The sequence below is a fragment of the Balaenoptera musculus genome, chromosome 15 (assembly GCF_009873245.2).
Source record: "Balaenoptera musculus isolate JJ_BM4_2016_0621 chromosome 15, mBalMus1.pri.v3, whole genome shotgun sequence".
In the NCBI taxonomy this organism is placed as follows: Eukaryota; Metazoa; Chordata; class Mammalia; order Artiodactyla; family Balaenopteridae; genus Balaenoptera; species Balaenoptera musculus.
Window position 1 is genome coordinate 56,667,601 of NC_045799.1, and position 16,973 is coordinate 56,684,573.

The 16,973-nt window shown below is 50.0% G+C and overlaps 1 protein-coding gene across 1 annotated transcript in view; it reads left to right on the forward strand.

The window, feature by feature from the left end:
* The first annotated feature begins 14,147 nt into the window (after positions 1–14,147).
* ABAT (4-aminobutyrate aminotransferase) overlaps positions 14,148–16,973 on the forward strand; it is an 88,417-nt gene continuing 85,591 nt past the window's right edge. The window contains exon 1 of the mRNA XM_036824602.1: positions 14,148–14,275. The gene's annotated coding sequence lies outside the window, so the exon portion shown is untranslated. The remainder of the gene's footprint in view (positions 14,276–16,973) is intronic.

The following is a 16,973-nucleotide window of genomic DNA, read 5'->3' on the forward strand; positions in this document are numbered from 1 at the left end:
TGGTTTGAGATGCATAGCCTTTGAGCTACTCCCACTTTCCAAGGTTCCTACACACACAGAGAAATCCCTGAGAGACTCGCCATAATCAGGCAGAGTTGCAGATCACGATGGAATTTATTAATAACGAGTCTTCAAAATAGAACCCCCACCCCCCAGACAAAGCCCCAGCTGGTGATGTATCAGCATTACCGGTGACATTTTCCTAGTGCTCCTAGGGACAGGCCTATAAACGTAATTGACACCAAGCAATAGAGTTTGTCACGCTTTTCACCTGGCACATTAGGGCAAGTGCTTTTATGTCCAAACCACTTGGCCTGAAAGCTTCCTCTAAGTGGAGCCTGGAATTAATCTTGATTCACTATAATTCAAGGCATCATCAGATTTTCACTTCTCAGAGTGGAAATGCACCCTTATTGCCGTGTTTTAAGGCTTTGCTTGAGCTTCTGTAAGCGCTTGTTTGGCAGTGCTATTTCAGAATCATCAAACCATCAAGGTGTTCTGCTAGAGAATTAACCCAGGCCATTGGATGCAAATTTTTTTTTTTACATATTCTAACATTTTCAGAGGATATATGGCCCAGGGAGGGGACTTGGTGGTTCAAACCTACACGGGAAAGATTTGGTAAAACCAACAAATAGTAATGCTGTGGGCCCAGCACTTCTCAGATTCTATGCACGTGAATCACCCAGGGTTGTTTTTTTTTTAATTTATTTATTTATTTATTTTTGGCTGCGTTGGGTCTTCGTTGCTGTGCGCAGGCTTTCTCTAGTTGCGGCGAGCGGGGGCTACTCTTCATTGCAGTGCACAGGCTTCTCATCGCGGTGGCTCCTCTTGTCTCAGAGCACGGACTCTAGGTGCACAGGCTTCAGTAGCTGTGGCTCGTGGGCTCTAGAGCGCAGGCTCAGTAGTTGTGGCGCACGGGCTTAGTTGTTCCGCGGCGTGTGGGATCTTCCCGGACCAGGGCTCGAACCCGTGTCTCCTGCATTGACAGGCGGATACTTAACCACTGCGCCGCCAGGGAAGCCCCTCACCCAGGGTTTTGACAGACGCAGATTCTGACTCAGTCCCGGGTGGGGCTCGATGCTGCAGTTTACCAGGCTCCCAGGTGCTGCTGGTGCAGGGACCACACTGTGAAGAGCAAGACTGTAATGTGTCATCCCTGGTTAAGGGCACAGACTTGGGGTTGGGCAGGCCTGGGTTCCATCCTGGCTCTCCCGCAGACCAGCCACATGACCTTGGACAAGCGTCCTAGTCTCTCTGAGCCTCAGCTTCCTCATCTGTAAAATGGTAAGTAAGTCTCCCCCTCTTCATGGAGTTACTGTGAAGATGATATTAGATAATCTGAGTAAGATGCACTGGGGAAATTTTTAGTAGATTGCAGGTATTGTCCTAATGTAGAGTTGTTTGGTTTGGGAGCATCTTCAGTTTGTACACCGTGGCCTGGGTGATTTATAAGGTCTGGTTGTCTGTCATCGTCACCTGCTAGAGGAATCACTGAGAGCCGTCTCTACCTCTCTGTGTACGTAAAACGGATCCTGGGAATTCCCTGGCAGTCCAGTAGTTAAGACTCGGTGCTTTCACTGCTGTGGCCCAGGTTCAATCCCTGGTCGGGGAACTAAGATCTCACAAGCCACACTGTGCAGCTGAAAAAAAAAAAAAAAAAAAAAACAGATCCTGTGTGTTACCTATCCTACCACAATAGCTGGGCAGAGAGCAAATTTGAAAAGTCATACTGAACAGGCCTGCCTTAAATTCCAGGCTCCGTGTTACACACAAAGGTCACTTTGGAAGACCTGAGTGGCCCTCAGAGGAATAGGCAAGTCACCCTCAACACCACTGGTGGGGGAGACCACTGCCTGGGGAAACGATCTCAGGGTCCAGGTATCTCATACAGGATGGAGCTAGAAGTGGGATGTCGTGTCTGCCCCATCCGAGGTGAAACACTAGTGCATGGGGCTGACCCTAAGTTGGCAGGCAGATCCTGGCCCTCCGTGACTCTGATGTAAAGCATCCTGGTAGGAGCCCCAGCTTGCTGTGTCTCTGCATCAAGGTGACCCCTAGGCCTCTGGGCTCTGGGCTGCAGCAGCCGTACTGGGTACCTGGGTGCTGCTCCTCCCGATGGGATGACGGCACTGTGCGTGCTATGTTCCCTGCCCTGCAGTCTTCTAGAAAGCTACACTAATGTGGTATTAGGTCTCAGGAATGTGACTGCAAGGTCGAACCCACCTTGGCCACTTGGCCAGCGCACGGGCTGACGTGCTGAGCAGGTGGTCACACTGCAGACGGTGGAAGAAGGCAGGGGTTCACCCCTGGTCCCAGCTAGAACCCAGGACACCTCCCAGACTGTGCCGTTTCCCACCCGGGGTGGCAGTCCCGTGCCCCAAAGCAGGTGTCAGCCAGGACTTGCTGACCCAACACTGCTGAGAGGTTCTGCTCCACAACACTGGGGCAACCAACTGGTGGTTCTGAAATCCATGAACTATTAAGTGATGTTACAGTCTCTCTACCAACAGACTGAGAAATCAACCTGATGGTTCTGTGCATTTTAACCCTCTGTTAAAACCACAGGGAATTCCCTGGCAGTCCAGTGGGTAAGACTCCACGTTTTCAATGCAGGGGGCCCGAGTTCAATCCCTGGTCGGTTTAACTAGATCCCGCATGCATGCCTCAACTAAAAGACCCCTCATGCTGCAACTTAAGACCCAGCGCAGCCAAAATAAATAAATAATTATTTTAAAAATACATAAAAATAAAACCACAAAGGGGCAGGGTCAGCCCCGCAGACCAAAAAAAAAACCCTGTGGGCTTGGGTGATGGAAGATGCCCTGGACACTTGTGGGCAGCCCTGACCTCTGTCCCCACATGGACACTCTTCTCATCAGAACAATCTGGCATCCAGTGAATGTGAGTTCTGTGCTGATAGGAAAAAAATCGATGGGACGATTGGAAAGAACATAAGAATCAGAGGAAGAAACGGTACCACCATTGGTGATTAAACCCGTGGGAAATAAACAAAGCTAAATGAAGTGCAGTGGACAAATAAATTAATAGAAACACCAATCTCTATTGATTGATAGATGCCTGGTCAAAATGGGTCTTGAATTGGTTTCCCATGGGGAACACTAGGTGATTTTAAGCAGCAGAGTTGTAATGATTAAAATCTAACATTATTCTTAAGCTGCTGTATGTCGTAAAACCTTAATTAACTAGAACTCAATTCATTAAACCTGCTTCCCCATCACTTCCAAGGCTCAAGCCACTGGGAGAGTTAAGCGTAGGATGGGGTCTTGAAAAAGGATCATCAACACCCTCCCCTAAGCACCTGGGCAGTGAGGAGCCACGTAGAAAGATGATGACCTCAGGGGAGGAGAAAGCCTTGCTTCAAAACCAGGCCTGAGTATGATGCTGCTGTGGGAGACCTGGAGTATCAAGGTAGTAAAAGCCAACTGTTCTGAACACTTTGCAGGTGTTAGCTCAGTAAATCCCCCAGCATGCACATGAGGCAGGTAGTATCAACCCCACTTTATGGCTGGGTAAACTAAGGCATGGGGGCAGGCCAGGTAACCCTCCCAAGGTCACATAGGTAGTAAGCGATGGAGCCAGAAATTGAACCCAGGCAGTCTGGACCTAGAGTCTGAACACACCCACAGGCCGTCCACCCCTCCAAGTAATCTGCCCACCATGGCACTGCTTATAAATGGCAGCTCTAAGGTATGTGTTTCTACGTGGAAAGTTAGACGCTGCACCACGGGCTTGGGTTAATCCTGGGGCGTGGGATTGAGGAGGGAGTTGATAAGCGACTTTGCCTTTTGTACTGTGCACACCTACACCTGACCTTTGAACAACACGGGTATGAACTGCCTGGGTCCACTTATTCTCGATATTTTTCTATAGTAAATACTACAGAACCTCACATTCTATGGTTGGTTGAATCCGTGGATGCGGAGGGACCGCGGATACCGAGTGCCGACTAGAAATTATACTTGGATTAACTCCCACATTGTTCAAGGGTCAACTGTATTTTGTTTTTACAACCAGCGTGGGGTATTTTTGTGTTTTTCTTTTTTACTGCAAATAAAGATAAAGGAAAATTAAGCTCACGCACGTGCATGCACACACACACACACACACACCCGCAAATGCTACCTCCACCAAGAGACACAGTTGAATGCAAATGGGTCAAACCATGCTTTTGCAATGTGGCTCAGTAGCCAATCTGGGAAAATAAAATCAATTTTGACCCAAAGGCTCTAGAAAGACTTACAGAAACAGTTACCCGTGTGGAGGCCAAATCATGCCTCAGGTGGCTCTGGGGCTGCAAGACCCTGTGCTCCGTCCTCCTCCAGCTGAGACCCAGATGACAATGACACAGAACGAGAGGACTCGGGGCCATTTAATAAAGCTCCACGTTGTCCAGTTTTCCTGGTTGGGAATTTGGCATATCCAAGCCCAGGAGAGCATGGCCACCGTCTGCACTAAAGGCTGGAGTCGCGCCATAGATTTTATCCACGTTTCTAGCCCATTACTTTTTCAAGAGCCCTCACGGACATGGCAGCAAACTGAAGGTGGGCGTAAATCCAGCCACCACAGGGGGAGTGACTCAGACCTCTGAGCCTCTGCCCAGTGGCCGGAGAACTCTAATACAAGCGAGGCCCTCTGTAGAGAGCACAGAGGTTGTATTATCCATTCACTGCATAACAAAATACCCCCAAAACTTAGAGGCTTAAAACACAAACATTTATCCTCCTACAGTTTCTTTTTTTTTTTAATTTTTATTTATTTATTTATATTTTTGGCTGTGTTGGGTCTTCGTTTCTGTGCGAGGGCTTTCTCTACTTGTGGCAAGTGGGGGCCACTCTTCATCGTGGTGCGCGGGCCTCTCATTATCGCGGCCTCTCTTGTTGCGGAGCACAGGCTGCAGATGCGCAAGCTCAGTAGTTGTGGCTCACGGGACCAGTTGCTCCGTGGCATGTGGGATCTTCCTGGACCAGGGCTCGAACCCGTGTCTCCTGCATCGGCAGGCGGATTCTCAACCGCTGCGCCACCAGGGAAGCCCCCCTCCTACAGTTTCTATGGTCAGGAATCCGGGTTTGGCTTAACTGGGTGCCTCTGTCCCAAGCTCTCTCACAAGGGGTTCGGTGTCTTTGCTCTATAGGACATTAACCAAATTTATGTCTAAAACGGCAACTTCATCTCACCATTTTCCCAACTTACTCTGAAAACCTCTGGTTTTCGTATCCTCTTTTGAACCAGCTCGTCCTGCTTAGTCCCTCTTTAGTGAATTAAACAAGGTTCTGCAGCGTGCTCGCTATCAATTTGAAGAGAATTACCTTTTAATGGTTTGAGAATTATAACGTCGACGGGGTTGATAAGCGCTACGAAGAAAAGTAAAGCCATCTAGTAGAGCGTTAACGATGGGGGAGGTGATGGCGCCGGTCCTGAAGACAGAGGAGCTGGCAGTGCAGAGGAAGGAACGGAGGAGTGAATGAATGAATAAACCGCAAGGGAACCAGAGCTCTTCGGCCTCCTTGCTCTGCCCCAACCGGAGGTGAAGACGGGGGTTGGAGCTACTTCTTGGAGCCTGCAGGTCCTTTTCTCCTCCCACCTCACCTCCAGGCTGGCTCCCCGGAGGACTCTCGCCGCGAGGTGGCGCCCCAGCCTCATGAATCGACAGCGGGAACTGCAGCGAGGAATCTAGGGCATAGTCATCTGTCCCCTTGGCCACTGGCAGCCGCTCCCAAGTGGACCCTGGGAGTCACGAGGGACTCTCTACCCAACCTGCGCTACATTATCCAATGGCACATTAGTTCTGAGAGCGGCCAGGACCTAGTTAGCCCCACACCCTAATTCAGATCAAACCCACGTTTATTAAGCACTTACTACTACTCTCATTTATCAGTATATCAACCCTGAACCCATTTTAGAGGTGGGTAAGCTGAGGCTCAAAGAGCACACGTAGGCTGTCCGAGGTCCCAGGACTCTGAAGTAACAAGGGTGGGATCTAAGCCCGGGTCTGCCTGGCTCTGTAGTCAGCATTCTTACAATTACCCCCTGCCCAGGGTGGGGACTGTTTGTCTGGAGGCAAGCAGGAGCCCTGTGGATCAGAGAGTTTGCTATGCTATTTTGCTGGGATAGATCCAAGGGTTTGATATACCAGGACTGAGACACCATTCTGCCTTAGGCTTTAGGAAGCAGTGCACATTGGAGCCATACAGGACCGTTTCTTTGGGGGCAGCAATGTCTGGATCAAGGAGTTAAGCTCAGAAATGGGTTGCATGGGCAATTGTGGAGTTTCCAGCTTCCAGCTTACCAAGAAGAGAGCCTGGAGCTAATGGTTTGGATGCTGGGGCCAGGGACAAAAGGAACTGAGCTTTCCCCATACACCCTCTTCCACTGAAGGCTCCTGAAAGGCAATAAAGCTTGGTGGTTAGAGCATGGCACCAGGTGTCTGAACTGGGCTCAAGCCAGCCCTAACACTCACTTCTCCAAGCCTCGGCATTTGCGTCTGTAAAAGGTTGTACTTGATAACGCATATAAAGCACATGGCACATAACCTGGTTCAGGAGAGATGCAAGAGATGGTGGTCATCATCATTATCACTTTCATCACCACCGCCATCAGCATCATCACCATCACTATTATTAATTGTTCACTGTTGCATTTCTTTTAACTGCCTGTCTCAGAGGGGGATGGAAATTCCCCAAGCAGCCGCCTTGCTCAACAGTTAATGATGGTAAAACAATCTCACTTGCCTAACCACTTCGCCTAAGTGTTATTTGACTGACAGGATGGGTTATTTTGGGGAGAAAAAAAAATCATACGAGCTCTTGAGTGCACCATCCCTGAAAGGTTTCCATGACAACACACACCTGGATGTTCCAGGGGGAAGGCAGCCATGTGGGGAAGAGTGAGAACTAAAATCGAGAGATGGGGAGGGGGGGGTCCCCCCACTCCTATTTTTCTGGCTGTGTTTGTACAGTAGGACTCTTTACATAGGTCCTCTCTTTTAAACCTCACCACAATCCTATGGGGGTAAGTACTATTATTCTTACCCCCATTTTACAGATGAAGAAACTTCAACTCAGAGAGGTTAAAACTTGCCCAAGGTCGGTCTTGTCAAACTAGAGAAGTTACACTAGAGCAGGGTTTCTCAGCCGCGGCACTGTTGACTTTTGGGGCCAGATAACTCTTTGCTGGGGCCCGGCCTGTGCACTATTAGATGTTTAGCAGCATCTCTGGCCTCCATTCAATTGATGCCAGCACCTCCCTCCTCCCCTGGTCACGACAACCCAAACCGGCTCCAGACAATGGCCAGGTGTCCCCGCTGGTCACCCCCAGGCTAGGTTAATAGTCATTCCTTACACTTGTAGGGCACTCTACATGTATCATGCTCTTTCACAGGACCTGTCTCATGGGATCACATGTAATCATGTAACTCTGAGGTCCTTAATGGTGAGGATCCTGGGATCCTGGGACCCAGGGTGTGAGCCCAGTGGCTGAACTAGGGGAGGGACCTGGGAAATCAGGGCGAAACTCAACCGTCTAACCTCCTCGCTGAGCAGACGCATCTTGCAGTACCACCCCTTTTTATGGGCAGGGAAACGGAGGGTCAGAGAGGAGGAGGAGCCCCCAAGGATCCCGGGGCCTGTGAGCGGCAGGGCTGGGTGAATGGTTTCCACTGTAGCCTCTAAGGACTCCAGATCCCAAAGGTCACATTTGTTCAATAGGCTCACCCAGCTCAGCTTGCTGTGCCGTATCACAGACTTGAGGATGGACTGAAGCAGCCTAGAGTCACGGGCACCCCACTCAGGACCCAGCGTGGCAGACGTCAGGCCCTCGGTCACACATAAGACTGCGGCATGGGGGGAGGCTGTCACCTGCCTGCAGTTACAGAGGAGAGTGGAGGATATTTCAGTGAAAGTAGCTTTGGTTCGGTGGTCCTCATAAAGAGGATGGGACCTTACGGGATGTGAACACTGATTTCCCAAGCTGTATGCACAAGCTACCACATTTAATCCTCTCAACACCCAGCGAGGAGAAATCATGATCCCCACTTAGAAAGCTGAGGCTCAGAGAGAGCCAGTGACAAGCTCAAGGTCACACAGCTGGGAAGTAACAACGGGTCTGGGACTGGAACCCTGGTGAATGCAGGTAAGGAGAGGCCCAGGAGCTGGCATGTCATCTGGTACCTTCCTGGGACCCTTAACCAGAGTGCTTGCACTTGCAGAAGCAACTAAAATTAACTGCATGCATGCGCGGTTGGGGCAATTAGGAACAATAAGGTACAAAAAGGCCACAAACCAACTGTCATTTCTGAGGTGCTGGGTACAAAAGCAGCATACTACCCATGATCCCTGCTCACAGCACCACTAAGCAAGTAGGCAGACCACCTAAGGCCACACCCCTCTGGCCCAACCCACCGATCCACCCCTACCCTCACCTCATTTACGAAACCAGCTCCCGGGGCTTCCCAGGTGGCGCAGTGGTTGGGAGTCCACCTGCCGGTGCAGGGGACACGGGTTCGAGCCCTGGTCCGGGAAGATCCCACATGCCACGGAGCAACTAAGCCCGTGCACCACAACTACTGAGCCTGTGCTCTAGAGCCCTTGAGCCACAACTACTGAGCCCGCACGCCTAGAGCCCATTCTCCGCAACAAAGAGAAGCCACCGCAGTGAGAAGCCCGCGCACCGCAATGAAGACCCAACGCAGCCAAATAAATAAATACATACATACATACACACATAAGAATTTCAAAAAAAACCCAGAAACCAGCTCCCTCCTCAGGGAGCAAGCAAGGGCACATGTTCCTTGGGGTTTTTTTGCTCCCTTGTGCTGCAGTCCCAACAAAGCCTGGCCTGAATTTCTCGCCTGACCTCTTATCAATTTCTATTGATTAAGGAGTCCAAGGATCCGAGTCAGTATCAAGGGGAGGATGAGGGGGAGAAATGACTTCGGAATTGCTGGCCCCGAGGGAAGTTTGTTCTCACTTTGGGTTTTCTCCTCCTCATTAGGGAGTTGTCAGGGCCAAGTATTAATAGAGCACCTACTGCATGCCAGGTACTGTCCTCAAAGACCTCAGGAAAGACCTAAATGCTTAGCTATTTTCTCCAGCAGTGGAGGTTAGGGGGGAGCCACACCCCTCCATCTGACCCCCCGACATGCCCTTGCATGTATCCACCAAGAAGAATTGGGATGAATCGGAGGACGTCTCCAGCCACAGGAGGAAGGGACCTCGTACACAACAAGTTCCTTCCATATTCTGGGAACTACATAAACATCACCTAGTACTAGGTTTCTCAGCTTCGGCACTGTTGACATTTGAGCAGGATGATTGTTCTCAGGGGCTGCCTTGTGCATTTCCTGCCTCAGGGAAGCTCTGCAGGGCATGGGTGGGGGGGTGGGGGGCACTAGAGAATGACACAGTCCCCCTGATGTTTCAGTGTGTCCAGAGCTACCAGGGTAAATGCACTGTCGTGTCTCTTTCGGGCTGGCAGCTCTGAGGGGCCCAGACATCACAAAGACAGCAGAATAAAGCATGTCTGTGACATATCAGATGTGGCAACTGCTTCTGTTGGTTGTGGCACACCTACCCACGCTGTCCCTGTTTTACCTGTCCTTCAGGTAAGGAAAGTTGCAGGCAGCCCTGGGTCTTCCAGGAGCGCAGCGCAAGGAACAAAATGCATGGGAATCAGTGCAAGGAAATCCCATCCAGCCTTGCTCTTCGCATTCAGGCGTCCACTTATGTCCCAGCCTTGCAGGCGACCTCTGGCCATCATGGCTGATGTACCTGCTCCCACCCTGGGAACATCATCCTGTGTTTGCTTCTAAGAGTTTTATAGTTTTAAGACATATTTAGGTCTTTGATCCACTATGAGTTAATTTTTTATATGGTGTGAAGTAAAGGTCCAACTTCATTCTTTTACATGTGGATCTTGTGGTAGATACTTTACCCAGTTTACAGATGAAAACACAGAGGCTGAGAAGGGGTAAATGACTTGTCCAGTGTCACATGACCACTGGAAGGTGAAACTGGAAATCAATATCAAGTCCCAAACTGGTCCCCTTTCCCTCATACCCAAATGCCCTCTATGACACCCCTTTATTAGTTTGTGAGCAGAGAGTATGGAAAGCACAGACCTGAGAAATAAGGCACACATTATAATCTGTCTCTGGGCAAGTTCATCCTCATCTCTGAGCCTCAGTTTCGTTTTCTGTACAAGGAGCTGCTGATTGCTGAGGGTCTTTCCTGAGTCCCAAGAGCCTCAGGCTCCATTGCCCTCATTTCTCCTCTCAGGAGGTGCAGTGGGAACCCTCACAGTCAGAGCTGCTTTTCTGGCAGGAGTTCCCATCCTGGGCCTCAGCCAGCCTCTGGAAGACATTCTCAGCATCCCCTGGAAGACACCTGCAGCCCCAAGCAGCCCCACAGGAAAGCTGTGGAGCTGAGGAAAATGCAAGCAAAGCTAATGTGAGCAGGACTTTCTCTACCTGCTGACAGTTTTCTTCACAAGTGTCACAATGAAGCTATTTGAGAACCAGCTTGCAAAGCCCCTGGCTCTAAATATCCCTCTCACACCCTCCCTGAACCAGAAACAACACAGCACCTCCTTGGATGCCCAGCACCAGGGCCTAACCCACAGTGGATGCTCCATACATAGACGAATGAATGAATGAACAGATGAAGATGACTCCACACACTTTGTCTCCCCTGACTGCCTTAGACCAGGGCCTGGCAAACTTTTCTAAAAACACCAGATGGTAAATATTTCTGGTTTCGCAGGCTATATGGTCTCTGTCACAACTACGTCTCAGCTCTGCCATGGTAGCACAAAGACAGCCACAGACATCCATAAGTGGGTGGGAATGGCTGTGTTCCAGTAAAACTTTATGCACAATGAAATTTGAATTTTACACAATTTTCTTGAGATACAAAATATTCTTCTTCTTTTGACTTTTTTCTACCATTAAAAATGTAAAACCCATTTTATATCCTAGCTTGCAGGTCATATAAACAGATGGTGGGTGGCATTTGACTTAGACTTTTGCCTTTTGTTTTTCATTTTAAATATTTTTTTCTTAGTACAGAAGCAATATATATTCATTATAGAATGATTAGAAATTAGTGACATGCAGATAAAGTAAAATTATAATCATCCACAATTTCAACATAAAGAGGGAACTACTTCTGGGCATGTATTTTTTTAGCCTGTCTATCTGTCTATCTATCTATCTATTTATCTATCTATCTATCATCTATATTGGTGATGTTCAGTGTGATAGCCACTAGCCACGTGTGACTATTTAACTTAAAACTAAAATTAGGGAATTCCCGGGTGGTCCTGTGGTTAGGATGCACGCTTTCACTGCCGAGGGCCCAGGTTTGATCCCTGGTTGGGGAAACTAAGATCCCACAAGTCGTGCGGCGCAGCCAAAATAAATAAATAAATAAAAATAAATAAAACTAGATAATATTTTAAAATTCAGTTTCTCATTCGACTAGTGACATGTCAAGTGTTCCATACCTACCTATGGCTGGTGGCTACCATATTGAACAGCACAGATACAGAACATTTCCACCATCACAGAAAGTTCTATTGGATAGCACTGATATATCTGTATCTATTTATATAGATTTACCAAAAATAGAACAACACCAAATAAACTTTTTAGGTGAATATGTTTTGCTCACTTAATATTTTGAGTCAACCATTCAATAGTCAATACTATGTTTTATTCAATTCCATACCATTCAATATTCAACACCTATGCTTTACTGGAGGCATTCAGTATCATGCAACAGATGTCCCTTCCGAGTCCCTGTTGTACATTTGTTTCCAGTTTTTTGCTACAAGAAACAAAGTGACAGTAAATCACTTTATCACTAAACTTATGCATCATTCATTGTTTTAGGATAAATTCATAGAGGTTTAACTGCTAGTTCAAAGGGTAAGCTCATTTTTAAGATTTTTTTAAATAGGAGTACTCAGTTTCTTTCCAGAAAGGCTTTGAACATTGATACTCCCAACAGCAATTTATGAAATTGTCCACTACCTTGAAACCTCCACAAATAATGGTAATTATAATAAAAACAAGGCCATTTTGTAGATGAAATTTTCCATCTCTTTAATTTGCCTTTCTTTGACAAACTTTATTTCCTCCCATATTTACTGATCATTTTATTTCTTTGAGTGTGTCTTGGGCAATAAAAGGGATTATCTGCATGGCTTAGGTTTTAAGGAAAAATTGCTCGATTTATACACCAGGCCTCATAAAGTTCTGCAAGGTGACGGGATTAACATACCAAAGAGATTGGCAAAGCTCAGTTTTAGTAGAACTGTGGATCAATTATATTTTCTGTCTATTCCTTCATATTACTCTTATTATTTTTTTTGGTCTCTACAGTCACAGACCACACTAGGGGGCAGGTGGTTTGTTTGTTTGGCAGTTGTTGTTTTTTTTTTTTTAATATTTATTTATTTGGTTGCATGAGGTCTTAGTTGTGGCAGGTGGGCTCCTTAGTTGAAGCGTGCATGTGGGATCTAGTTCCCTGACCAGGGATCGAACCCAGGTCCCTCGCATTGGGAGCGCAGGGTCTTATCCACTGCACCACCAGGGAAGTCCCTGTTTGGCGGTTTTAAAATGTATTTGTTTGCTTTATATTTATCTTAATTCCTAGGACTATAGTCCTGCACACCTAATCAGAGATAGGGCAGCCCAGATTCATGGAAGGCAGGAAAGAAGGACCTCAGGGTTTTGCAAGATTCCAGCAGACTAAGGAGATAGTTACCTGATCATGCTGAGTGGGAAAACCCAAGCTGTATTCTTCCTTGGCCTTTTAAGTTCTGGAATCCCCCTTCATCCATTCATTATGAGCACTTGGTCATCTCATGTTGTTCTGATGGGTAGTTTCCTGTGTTTTGATTTTACCATTGAATGAACGCATCCTCTTTCTAGATACCTTTAGAAAGCTACTGGGCTATCAGTCATTCACACTTTAGTATTAACTAGTTTTCATACAGCATTTTAATTTTTTTTTAAATTTTTATTTATTTAATTATTTATTTTTGCGGGGGGCTGCGTTGGGTCTTCGTCTCTGTGCGAGGGCTTCCTCTAGCTGTGGCAAGCGGGGACCACTCTTCATCGCGGTGCGCGGGCCTCTCACTGTCGCGGCCTCTCCTGCTGCGGAGCACAGGCTCCAGATGCGCAGGCTCAGCAGCTGTGGCTCACGGGTCCAGTTGCTCCGCGGCATGTGGGATCCTCCCAGACCAGGGCTCGAACCCTTGTCCCCTGCATTAGCAGGCAGATTCCCAACCACTGCGCCACCAAGGAAGCCCTCAGCATTTTAATTTTTATAAAAGCACCTTTATCACATCTACCACCTCTCTTATGCCCATGAAGGAGGTACTATCACAGCTGTCTCCACTTACTGTTGAGGAAATTGAGTATCAGGGAGGCGGAGTGACCTACCCTAGATCGTGCAGAATGAACCATGGACTCCTAGCCCCGTGATCTTTGCATCGCCCCCACGATGCACTAGCTATTCGTCTTCCGGAGTTGATGGGCTAGGAGGTGTTACGTGAATGGCAGCTCTTAGGGCAGAGAATGAGAGGGCCCTGAGCACCTGCAAGGAGGGAGGGGAGCACGTGAGGGGGGTGGGGTGGGGGGTACGTGTAGGCGGGGGAGGGCCCGATGCTCTTTCCCCTCCCTTTCATACGGAACCTTGTCTGACTCCGAATCTAGGTTTCCAGAGCCCGAAATCCGGGCCGCAGGGTGCAGATGGGGCAGCTACACTCGCCCGCAGCCGCGAGGGTCCAGAAAAGGGTCAGGGGGTAATTAAAGTCCAGGTGAAATCAAACTATAGAGCCGCCCCGCTTTTAGAGACGGGCTCCCCACCCCCCATCAGATAGGCTCCCCTCCGGCTTGGTGGGGGCTCCTCGCGGCCGCCGCCACAGTCCGGACCCTCGCTCCCGGCCCTCGCAGTCCCTCCTCCAGGCCCCCAGTTCTTCCGCCCCCGGAGGCCGGACTGTGCCCCCGTCCCTCCTTCCCCCTCCCTCCCGGGGGCGGTGGCCCGTGGCGGACGCGCTGATTGGCGGCGGTGCGAGCGAGGGCCGGAATCGGCAGCTCTGATTGGCCAGAGTCTCTCGGCGGAGCCAAGAAGCTCGGCGAGTCGCTGGGGGAAGCTGGGCAGAGACCGGGAGGAACCGGAGCTCAGGGCGCGGATCCCTCAAGTCGGTGCCTGGCAGACCGGAGTCCGAACGTTGGAGCAGGGGCCTGGAGGTAAGGACCTGGCGCAGGGTCGCGTGAGACGGGCCCTTCCGCGGCAGCTGAGACGGAATCCTTCGGCCCTGCCCCAGGGAGCAAAAACGGGGCATCTTCTCACAGAGACGGAGCCCTCATCTTCCCGAGACGCGGGTCCCCCGCCCACCCCCGGAAAAGAGAGGGTCTCTCACCTCCCAGAGAGCAAAATAGTTTCCTTTTCCCTTCAGAAATGGGCCTTTCCTTCCTGGCCCCCGGCTCTAGAGATAGGATTCCTCTTCTTACTTTACCCCCTGGAATGGAACGTGCCCCCTCAAAGTGGGTTCCAGCCTCCCCAGGTATCTAGGGCCCCTTTATCTCTTTGGAGACCCATGCCCCTTCCCCCTCCCTAAAAAACTAAGTTTGGATTCTTCTCCCCACCCTCCCTTCTCAGCTCATAGATAACGGTGTGTTTCCTCCAGGAGGGGAAATAAGCCCCTCCTTAAGAGGATATCCCTCTCCAGAGATTCTGCATGTCACTCTCAAACCCGATACAGACCTCCCTGGGCCCCCCAACTCAGAAACTGGACTCTGCGATTTGCCTTTAGAGGTGGATGATTACCTACCTCCTCCCACCCCCCCATCCGTAGGAGAGAGATGGTTGGTTGCCTCAGACACCTCCACACTGAAGGCATTTGGGGGATTTCCCCTCTTTCTCCAGTCAAGATATAACAGAAGGGGTTTTCACACTCAGAAACAGGGCCAGGGTCTGGTCACCAGTCTGGACCAAGTCACCCACCTCAATCCACCCCTCTGTAACCCTTTTACACAAATCCCATCCCACTAACACCCCCCCATCCACCTCTCCCAGTCCCATCCTTCCCACCTAATTCCATCTCACCTTTCCTCACCCACCCTGGCCAGAGGTAAGGCCAGAGGATGAGGTTTAGTAAGACTGGAACTCTTAAAGCTGGAATCCTGAGCCTAGAGATCATTCCAGGAGCCTCCAAACTGCCAACAGAGATGGCCTCTGAGGCAGCAGGACCAGCAGGGACCCCCCCCCGCCAACACACACACACACACACACACACACACACACACACACACACACACACTCACACACAAAGGACTGTGCTCAGAATATCCTCCCCTGAGGCAGGCCAACCCCTCTTCTAGAGAAGAGGGTGTCAGTGCAGACAGAAGGGCCCCAATTTGCTCCCTGGGGCTGCCCCTCCCCCAGCTCCTGTGGGCATTGCCCGGTGGAATTCCCTAGGCCCTTGGCCAGGGGAGATGCTGCAGGAACCATCCGTTGGGCTGGCTTCAGTGAAGCTGGACTAAGGGACAGGATGTTGGTGACCTGAGTGGGGCTGGGCACCGCTGTAATCTGGCAGGCCAGGATGGGGGCGGGAGGCAGGGGAGAGAAGGCAAGGAGCTTTGCTTTGCTCTTTGGAGCTTCACCCTAGGGGTGGAGTAGGAGAAGCATGTGTCCTGGACGCCCAAAGAGGTCAGCCCTGGAGAGAGAAAAATGGCCCAGTCTGGAGTCCTTAGACCTCCCAGGGACTCCAAATCAAAGATCTTGCTCCTTCATTTGACAGTTGAGCAAAGAGAGGCACAAGGAGGGGAAGAGACTTGCTCAAGGTCACCTAGCCAGTGGGTGGCGAAGCTGGTCACAGCCTCTCCGGGACTCCTGGGCTGCCGGGGTCCCGGACATCACCTCTTGTCCTCATATTTAGAACCGGGACTTCTGGGCACTGTGGTCCCCACTTGTCAGAGGTGGTACAGAGGCTCTGCCAATGTCACGCAGCTAGGAAGGGACAGAGCTGGAACCCAGCGCTGCCCCCCAACAAGCCACCTTGTAGATCCATTCCCAGGGCCTTGCACTTCACCACTCAGCCCTTGGGATCTTTTTATTGAGCCCACTGCCAAATCTAGGCTTGCCAGAATACAAATGGACTCAGGATAGCAAATGAGATCAGTTGCAAGAGTCTGGAGCCGACGCTGCTGCAGGAATATCTGTAGCAGGTGAGGCTTGCTCCAGGCACTTTGGACAGAGCCCCCCCCCCCAGAACTGGAAGTCACAACCCCTCCCTCCAGAGCCCCCCCGCCTCGATCCCTGCCTTTTCTCTCTGACCCCGAGTTCCCTGCCGCGATGTCCCACCCCAGCTCAGAGCCTGCTCCTTTTCCTGAGGCATCGGATGCCCACTGGGGCAATGGCAAACAGGTCCCTACAAATGGGAGGGTCTTGAGGCAGAGACTCCCCCTGCCTCCAGCTAAGGGGTTGGCTGTTGTGCTCCAATTTAGAGCAGGGATCCAAGTCCAAGGTGCCAAGGTGAAAGTTCAGAGTATGAGGGAGAACTGTAGTGCATGGGGGTTGAGAGATCAGTCTCTGAATCCCTTTTATCAGGGTCTAGAGCCCAAATCTGCTACTTAGTGTGTTTCTTGGAGGAATTATTAACTTCTCTGTGACTCAGTTCCCTCAGTGTCCTTATCAGGGTAAAATGAGTTAATCTTTGTAAAGTGCATGGCACAGGGCAAGTGGGTGGAAGCAGTGATTATGATTACAAGTCAGAAAACCTCTAAACCTGGGTAGGGAGGTTGTGCTTTTAGGTAAAACTTATGACTCGCAGTGTAGATAATCTGTCAGGGGTAGAGGCAGCGAACAGTCAGCCCCTGCTTGGAGACAAGGGTGATGTCTTCCCAGAGAGACCGTACAGTATGTGGAATGCACCGCAGACCCTAA